Source organism: Macrobrachium nipponense, chromosome 19 (assembly GCF_015104395.2).
Source record: "Macrobrachium nipponense isolate FS-2020 chromosome 19, ASM1510439v2, whole genome shotgun sequence".
NCBI classification, from domain to species: Eukaryota; Metazoa; Arthropoda; class Malacostraca; order Decapoda; family Palaemonidae; genus Macrobrachium; species Macrobrachium nipponense.
In genome coordinates, this window is record NC_061088.1 from 38,593,207 (window position 1) to 38,603,708 (window position 10,502).

Below are 10,502 nucleotides of genomic sequence, written 5' to 3' on the forward strand. Positions count from 1 at the left end.
CCTGGCATGGGATCTCATAGACCCCAGAGTCTTTGGGAGATGTCTTTTGTTGGACGTTAATCAGGGATTTGGCTAAGGTATTTGGGTAGGTAAATGCAAAAGGGTTGGATTTCCCAAGGGTGTGGGTTATTCTCTTAATCGTCTCCAGGTGAGGAATTTTTATTTTATTGTTGGGCGTGTCTCTGGTCTTGTCTTTAGGGGGTCGGTAGAAAATTACGTTTGCTTTTTGAATTGCTTTCTCAATTATATGGTCAGGATACTTTAAAGATGAAAGTTGCTTGTGAATTAGTTCAAATTCTTTTTCCAGGAAATCTGGGGAACAAATTCGTAAGGCTCTTAAGAATAGGTTGCTAGCTACACCTATCTTGATAGTAATGTCGTGATAGCTAAAGTAGTGAATATATGAAAGTGAGAACGTTGGTTTTCTGTATATGGTAAATTTGTATTCTGTCGTGTCTCAAGAAAAGGAATTTTGTTGTCTGTTTCCCATTCAACTTTAAATTTGATGCTGGGCACTAATGTGTTTAATTTTGAGAAGAATGCCTCAAAGAACAAGTACTTCCAAAAATGTACGGATTCGGGAGATGGACTCTACAATCAAACCCCTTCCCTCTATCACACAAGAATTTCCTGGAAGAAAGAATCACCAGTACGAGAAACGACATCTTGCTACGCAGAGTGATACATGGAACTCAGTCTAATCTTCGCCTCCTCACTACAGACCACATATACAGGTATCTGATTTCATTCTGTTCCGACATTGCTGCCTATAATAGCGTGACTCATTCCAACAGACTTTTACGCAAGTTAAATAACCTAATAGATAATAGCGCATGGAATAATCTTGAACAACAAGACAAAGTTCTAAACTTATCCAACACCCCCCTTACTGTAAATCAACATTTAGTTTTAAATTTAGGCTTATCCTTTGCCCTTATGCCAGACTGCAAAAACAACCTAGACTTCATAGTGGCTTTTGATAAATTCATATCTGAAAAAAACTACAGCCTTGAAGAGATATGTTTAAAAGGAGTGTTACTAAATGCTTTAACTGACCTTCATAAGAAATATCCTGTTCCCCGCAGATTCATGATAGCCATCCACTCGCTAAAAAAGTTAGATGTTATAATAAGTAGATCCGACAAAGACGGCAAAATTGTAATAATGGACAAAGACTTCTACCTCGACAAAATCAACCAGCTCCTTAGCGACACAAATACTTACGAAAAACTGACGAAAAATCCCCTCCAGAACGTTCCCACAGAATTTTTTCGGAAAGTAAGATTAATTGGCCAAGACAAAAAGAGTATTGAACTATTAGAGAAATTTAAAGTAATTAATCCTAAATTACCCTACTTTTATGGCCTTCCCAAAACTCACAAAGACAATCTTCCATTCAGACCCATCATTTCATGCGCCGGAGCTTTCAATTACAAAATTTCTAAATGGTTAGCTGGCCTCCTTTCTCCTTTTTTTAGGCACTTTTTCTCCCAGTCACATTAAACATTCGGAAGATTTTTGTCACAAATTCAGAGAAGCACATATACCACTTCACAACATAAAACTTTTAAGCCTTGACGTAGACTCCCTATTCACAAAAGTACCAGTACAGGACGTTCTTCAGTTTTTAAGGGAAAAATTATCCCCTTATTCAGATCATTTCCCATTGGCGCTTGACAAAATAATAAAGTTAGTTGAATTATGTGCATCTAATAACGTATTTTCATTCGGGGAATCATTCTACAAGCAAAAATTCGGTGTAGTATGGGTAGTCCTTTAAGTCCTGTTTTAGCCAATCTGTACATGGAATACTTTGAAACTACAGTAATAAATGCAATAAAACCCAAAACATGCTGTGGATGAGATACGTGGATGACATCCTAACATTTTGGGATAATAAGTGGGGTAATTTTAATGAATTCCTCTCAAAATTAAACGCATTAGTGCCCAGCATCAAATTTAAAGTTGAATGGGAAACAGACAACAAAATTCCTTTTCTTGATGTTTTAATAATCAGAGACACGACAGAATACAAATTTACCATATACAGAAAACCAACGTTCTCACTTTCATATATTCATTACTTTAGCTATCACGACATTACTATCAAGATAGGTGTAGCTAGCAACCTATTCTTAAGAGCCTTACGAATTTGTTCCCCAGATTTCCTGGAAAAAGAATTTGAACTAATTCGCAAGCAACTTTCATCTTTAAAGTATCCTGACCATATAATTGAGAAAGCAATTCAAAAAGCAAACGTAATTTTCTACCGACCCCTAAAGACAAGACCAGAGACACGCCCAACAATAAAATAAAAATTCCTCACCTGGAGACGATTAAGAGAATAACCCACACCCTTGGGAAATCCAACCCTTTTGCATTTACCTACCCAAATACCTTAGCCAAATCCCTGATTAACGTCCAACAAAAGACATCTCCCAAAGACTCTGGGGTCTATGAGAATCCCATGCCAGGACTGTGACCAATCTTACATCGGATTTACAGGTAAATCACTTCCCCAGAGATTAATAACAACACAAACGGTCAGTTAGGTATGGACAACAGAACTCGGCTATTTTCAACCATATAAATGAACATAACCATAGAATAAACTGGAATTTGTCACGTGTGATTTATAGCAGCAACTGCCGGTACAAGAGTCAAATGATGGAATCGGCCTTAATAAAAGAGAAGCAGGTAATGAACATCTCAAAAGGCAGGTGGATCTCAGATGTCGTCGACGAAGTTTTCATTCAACCAACGCTTAAGAAGATTAAAGGAAGATTATCAGCGGGGGTGACCTAAATTGGCTTACTTGTGGACGGATCTCTTGGTATAAATACCACCTTTTCTGTAAACTTTTCTCATTCATATACCTGAAGAGAGAGACAGCAGTCTCTGAAATATAGTACTTTTCTCTCTACATTTTGGTGTTTTTATGGCTCCTTTTATTAGTATATATATATATATATATATATATATATATATATATATATATATATATATATTCAAATATGCAATATACATATATGTATGTATATAAATCACACACACACACACACACACACACACACACACACACACACACACATATATATATATATATATATATATATATATATATATATATATACATATATATATATATATATACATATATATATATTTAAATATGCAATATACATATATGTGTGTATAAATCACACACACACACACACACACATACATCTAGTATATATATATATATATATATATATATATATATATATATATATGTATATATATATATATATATATATATATATATATATATATATATATATATATATGTGTGTGTGTGTGTGTGTGTGTGTGTGTTGTGTGTGTATAACTGAATTACGAAAGTTTGGAACGTGATAAATCCATATATAAAGGTATAAGCCAAGAACGAAAAATAAACAACAGAGTTTTTAGCAAGATCTTTCGACTCAACGTCCTTTACTCAGCAGATAAACTGACTTGCATGAGGAATTGACAGCACAGGAAAGGTTGTATAACTGACAGATAGGGATTATAAGGAGATTAGTACCTAGAATCTGGCACACCTGGAGAATGAGTAACCTTCCCAAAAAAGCATAAACATGGGTACAATTTAAAAACCAAAAGATTAAGTCAATCTGCTCAGACACAAGGACAAGACAATTACAGGATTATATAGGGCGACAGCTATTCAGAACTTTGGTAAACAAAAACTTATTCACAATACATATTCACAATACATATTAAACATACATATACAACGAAGATATCTCTAAGGGAATAGAGAGAGAGAGAGAGAGATCTTCACTTAATGAGAGACAGAGAGAATGATTTGACAAGATGTAGCCACCATACAAAACCTGTGCGCTAGTCGAGCGTTGGCTTAAAAATGGACTGAAAGTCAGAGCCATATTTGCCAGACTGGATCAGTAGACATTCGTACTATCTGGAAACGTTTTCCCCATCCAACATAGACGGTTTTCCTCGTCAGATTTAATCTTGCGTGTTCTTGCTTATGTTATCCTTGGTTGTTACATCGTCTGTCTGTTTACCTAGCATTTGTAATGTAAACACCGCGCTTCCCGTCGGGAAAATCAAGCGAAATGTCAGCACATGGTGTGAAACTAGTATCATAAACCTGTGTTCTTTTACTCAGGAGGTCAGGTCATAGGGTAATTTTCCACACAGTTCACACCTCACGTTCATATGCCACTTCCTTTTAAAGGAGGGAGCTGACAGTAGGAGTAGGGTTAGCATTCCTGAATTGTACAGTGTCATGCATTACTTGGACTTCCAACTAGCAATAGTTGTCCGGAGCAAGTGGCTGTGTTCAAAGGACAGACGCCAATCTTATATATAGCTATTGGTGCGTGCGTGCGTGCAATTGTGAGGTCAGTTTTTGTGTATGAATGAGCAGGTATAAATTCTCTGCTTACCCGAATTAATTGCACACCTGCAATTACAAGCACATTTTGTGAACTTTTCTGGTACAATTGATCACAACATCGGGGAAAGACTGACTCTGTCAAAGAGACGCACCTATGGATGAGTGCCATGACAAGCGCACTGCTGGGAAAGTTCTAGACCCGAGAGAGCCACTTCAATCTCATCTAGTTTGAACTTTCCTTTCTTCTTTTTTGTCTTTGATATCCAGGAAAAAGGAACGCATACAGCGACTAATTAATAATCTATAAATCAACATCTTTCTCATACTATTATTATTATTATTATTATTATTATTATTATTATTATTATTATTATTATTATTATTATTCAAAACGTAAAAAATGCCATAAGAAACAAACCCAAAAAGACGATAATTTGCAGGGGAAGGAACCACATAGTAAATACATAAAGGTAATTTTACCGCATACGGATACATATTTGAATAGCAGTATTAGCTCCGAATGAAAACTGAGACAAAGTACAAGAAACGTAGAGAAATAGAATGAACACGTAAGTTCGGAGTCTCTCTCTCTCTCTCTCTCTCTCTCTGTAAGCATTTATTCCTGCTGAAGTGCGATAGAGAGCAAGAACGTTTTGGCAGCACTCAACCCCGTTATACTGACGAAGACCAAGATCGTTTTATCGTCATTCAACTCCGTTAAGATGGCCCATCAGGCGTGAGTGCCAAGGTTACTTAGAAAAGAGCTCTCTCTCTCTCTCTCTCTTCATATGCAAACACACGTTCACATGCTCATATTATATATACACACTACATACATACTATATATATATATATATATATATATATATATATATATATATATATATATATAGTTATTATGTGACTGGAACAGTAACTGTATGTTTTTTTTAAATGACGTCACCTGAACTCCCAAAAAAGTTTCCTTTTGCCTGTCGACGTCAACTCATGAGGGAAGGTGATCTTACAAAAGATGCAGAAACCAATTCATTCTTTATTATACATGCACACACACACACGTATATACACCAAACACATTTATATACAAACATACATACATATATATATATATATATATATATATATATATATATATATTAATCAATTGTTATTGTAAAACCTATCTGAAAATAAGAACAAATGAAGAAACTCTAAATTCCTGAGAGAAGAATGAGCCTTACACATAATAAGTCGAAGTCAGTTTAAGATAATATCAGCCCATGGTATGAAGGCAGATGCATATTTCAGCTCATATTTACATAATATTTGACAAATTCAGATACATTTTGCTAGAGTTGGAATAGATCCATCCTCACCACCGCGGCATAGTACCTATTTTACGTATGCATGAGCTTAAAATTTAAACTTCATGTCCTTCATGGACGAGTACATTAGCAGGATGCACAGTGGTTACAAGTATTACACTTCAAATCTTCACATAGATGACCAAGAAGCTGTTATTTCCTGGTGGAAGTGAGAGCAACACTAATCATGACCTCTGGACAATACCTTCCGCCCAACAGGGTATCTCCACACAGTTGTCTTGAAGGTCTTTATTCTTTTAGGAACAATTTGAAATTAAAGGTAATTTCCACTTTTCATAGATATACAAATGCTAAGTCTTTCATTTAATCCCCATCCCAGACTAACCCTATATCTACTCCTGTTGCCAAAAAATAATGTGGACGCTGTTTACCCAGAAAGTGGGTGAGTCCTCCCTTGAACCCCCTACTCATATGCCGCTAGTTACCTTAATTACATTTTGCTAAGCTTCAACGACCAAATGATAAAGGCAAGTATCATATCAAAAGAAGACTCATATTTTAAGCAGAATTTCAACTTGAAAAGCAAAAACTCTTAGTGAGCAGTATTTTGTTCTGAAAAAAAAGAAGTTTGAAGCTTAAACAATATGTGTTTGTGGGTTAATTTTTAACTGTAAATGTAACTGTACTGATGACTGACAGTCTTGAATGTGTTCTCAATAGTTGTTGATTGAACATATGTTTGCAGTTACCTCAATGTTGAGAGTGCCGCGTATCACGAGCGGACGAGACCGGCAGCGTTAAAGGTATCCCTTACGCATTCAAATACATATCAACTTAGTCATTTCATAAAATGCAACAGGTTCTCGTTATCTCTAGAAACCTATGCTTGATTATCAAAATTCCAAGAACTGAATTTTACTTTTTTTTTATTCTCTACTATGTACGCAATGAAGTTCTGCTAAATTCATAAAATCTACCATTAGAATTTTTTTGCCATCATGACATGCAAGAGACGGAGACAAGGAAATAAAACCTGAAGATATGGAAAGCGTCAGGTCAGGGAAGCAATGCGATATTATGGGAAATTTGAGTCTATTGTGTTTTAAGCATTCACTCTAAACTAATGCTTAATGTGGTGTCACATGACCACGTTATTCGGCAATGTATTAGGTACGATTTGAGACCAAGTTTTGGATCAATTAGACAATAACTGAATGACTGATTTCCACATTGCCTAAACTGTTGACTTAAGTTTACCTTGAGAGTTCTTAGACAAAGATGTCTAAGAGAAGAGAGCAAAAAATTTTCTATCTCTGAGAGAGAGAGAGAGAGAGAGAGAGAGAGAGAGAGAGAGAGAGAGAGAGAGAGAGAGAGAGAGAACTTCACTTAAAGAGAGACAGAGAGAAAGATACGTCAAGATGAAGTCACCATACAAAACCTATTCGAAGGCCTAGCGTTAGCTAAAATGGCTGGAAAGGTAGAGCCATATTTATCTGTTTGTGGATCAGCAGACATTCGTACTATCTGGAAACGTTTTCCTCATCCAAAATAGACGGCTTTCCTCGTCAGATTTAATCTTGCGTGTTCTTGCTCATGATATCCTTGGTTGTTACATCGACTGTCTGTTTACCTTGCATTTCTAATGTAAACACCGCGCTTCCCGTCGAGAAAGTCTAGCAAAATATCTGCTTGTGCTGTGGCGGATATAGAAATCTTCCTTTGGGGGGAACTTGGAATAATCATATATATATCATATATATGTATATATGTATATATATTATAATATATATATATATATATATATATATATATATATATTTCTTTTTTTTTTCTTTTTTTTTTTTTTTTTTGTGTGAGTGCGTGTGTGTAACATGTACACACATACGGTGCTACATATAAGTATAGACATAATTTACATCATATGTTCATATATATTGCATGTATTAAGAGAGAGAGAGAGAGATTATAAATTATGACGACTGTTACATTGTTTCCAACAGCTGTAGCTTACAAAGCAGTAGCATGTGAAGTTGCTTTGGCAATTTCAAGCATTCAATAAATGCAGATATATATATATATATATATATATATATATATATATATATATATATATATATATATATATATATATATATATATATATATATAAAATGTTATTTTCTATTGATATCAATATTCTACTTGTTTGCAGTGGGTACACATTATAAAAATTTCATTATAGCTTTTACAAATCATTCTCTCCATGGGGGGAGGTGAGGGGGGCACAAGACCAGGTGGCCCCCTTTGAATCCGCCACTACGCACATGATGTGGAAATTTTATCATAAACCTGTGTTCTTTTACTCAGGAGGTCAGGTCATAGAGTAATTTTCCACACAGTTCACACCTCACGTCCATATGCCACTTCCTTTTAAAGGAGGGAGCTGACAGTAGGAGTAGGGTTAACATTCCTGAATTGTACAGTGTCAGGCATTACTTGGACTTCCAACTAGCAATAGTTATCCGGAGCAAGTGGCTGTGTTCAAAGGACAGACGCCATTTTATATATAGCTATTGGTCAGTTTTTGTGTACGAATACGCAAGTATAAATTCTGTGCTTACCTGAATTAATTACACACCTGCATTTACAAGCACATTTTGTGAACTTTTCTGGTGCAAGTGGTGACAACAGCCGATAAAGACTGATCTCCGTCAAAGAGAGGCACCTATGGATGAGTGCCATGGCAATTGCCACTGATGGGAATGTTCTAGACCCGAGAGTGCCACTTCAATCTCGTCTACTATGAGATTCAGGGCCTCTGTAACACGGTTTTTTCGCAATAACTTTTTATCTATGCATTTCATAAATATAACGCTTACTCAGAATACACATTATATCTACACATAAATTTTGACTGTATTCTGCATTACGTAGGTTGAATAAATTTGGTACTTACAATGTAAAAGTGACTTTTTATGAAGACGGGCCAACTTACTCAGAGAAAAGGTTTCGAACGCACTCGTTACGTAACTTATGACAGCATTTCTTCCCTCTTTCTCGATGGATGATTGGCTATACGTAACAAAGGCTATACCTCTGGCAACAATGACAAACAAATTTAAATACAACCAAAGCAGCACACCTTTATGAACTCTGAACCTCTCCACTGATAATTGTTATAATGAACAAACCAACAAAATATGTTAATAAATACAAAAACACTTCGATTATTAGTCTAACTCCCAAAATAAGTTTCCTAAGAAATTAGTCTGCTTTATAGGTCACAATCAGATTAACAAGATGTAAGGAATAGATGGTAATTTTCAAAAACATAGTAGACAAGCTTGAATTGATAACTGCTATATCCAATGTCATGCAATTTTCATTTATTGGCTATCTACCTATTTACTGAAAAAAAAAATAGCCGGTAGCGTATTTTGGCTTTAAACCTTCACCAATAAATAAAACCAAAGCAGCACACCTTTATGAACTCTGAGCCTCTCCACTGATAATTGTCATAATGATAACTTCTTGAGGCTCCACCCACTTTGGCCTCGTTATAATTCAGGATAACACTGAAGGCTATCATGGGCATTGTTGGATTAGAAAATTTAACTTCTGGCTATAAAAACTCATTTCTCCAGTAGTTGTAAGAAGTGCTAAATGATCCTCAAGGATCCCAGCAGTTGGCCTAAACGTTTAATTCATGTATATTACTGCTGTACTGTTGCGGCACTACTGCTACAGTAGTATTACTACGCTAGCACAGATACCCCACCCACATCTATGTATCGTTCTTTGGGTTTCAGAGCCGATGGAACAAGGTGAATGGGTTTCCGTCTAGTGGATGGGCGGCGCAACATTTCGTCAAAAGGTGTTTGTTTACCTTGCTTACGTAATGAATGTTTTTCGACTCTTGGCTCGTAATCATTGGCCATGGCGTCGGCTAGAGCATTTTTACTCTATAAAAATTAAAACTATCGGGTTTAGGTTATTAATAATGCTGACAAAATTTGTGTGTGGTTGTAAAATATACATATGTCAACTTTCAGCTACATCCGATGCTTTGACAAGGAGCAAAGTCCAAAAAACAGTGTTACAGAGGCCCTGAATCTCATAGTAGTTTGTCCTTTCCTTTCTTCTTTTTTGTCTTTGATATCCATGAAAGGAACGCATGCCGTGACAAATTAATAATCTATAAATCAATATCTTTCTCAGAATATTATTATTATTATTATTATTATTATTATTATTATTATTATTATTATTATTATTATTATTATTATTATTATTATTATTATAAAAAATGTAAAAAATGCCCTAAGAAACAACCACAGAATAAATACGTATACATATTTGATAGAAGTATTAGCGCCGAATGAAAACTGAAACGAAGGTGCATGCGTTCAATGCAGTAAATTGCATACGTTTACGAGAAGAGACATTTTAGTTTACATAAAAGTGGGAGGGTTCTTTAAATAGTACGATACCTATACGAACTGAGTCTACGAGATGGCTGGCAATGCCCTCCGACAGGGGTATATATAGCATCCTGGTCTGCTCTGAGACGCCACTTAGACCCCACTGCCCGACCTGCTCCTGCAGCTCTGAGGTGCTGTTCAAATCTAAAGCTCACATTCGTTGGGATTAACGTTTTTTTTTTTTTTTTTTTCTAAAGAAGACTTAGTAGTATTGTAAAAGGGATATTTACTAAACATTTCTTCGATTTCACGAGCAACGAGTTTCGAGACGTCAAATTGGAATTCTTTTGGGAGAAGCAAACAGGATAAGCACGTGTAAAAGGTAAGGTCATT

At 35.6% G+C, this 10,502-nt stretch overlaps 1 protein-coding gene across 1 annotated transcript in view; it reads left to right on the forward strand.

Annotated features, from left to right (window-relative positions):
- The first annotated feature begins 10,258 nt into the window (after positions 1–10,258).
- LOC135216349 (uncharacterized) overlaps positions 10,259–10,502 on the forward strand; it is a 38,344-nt gene continuing 38,100 nt past the window's right edge. Inside the window, exon 1 of the mRNA XM_064251581.1 lies at positions 10,259–10,491. The gene's annotated coding sequence lies outside the window, so the exon portion shown is untranslated. The remainder of the gene's footprint in view (positions 10,492–10,502) is intronic.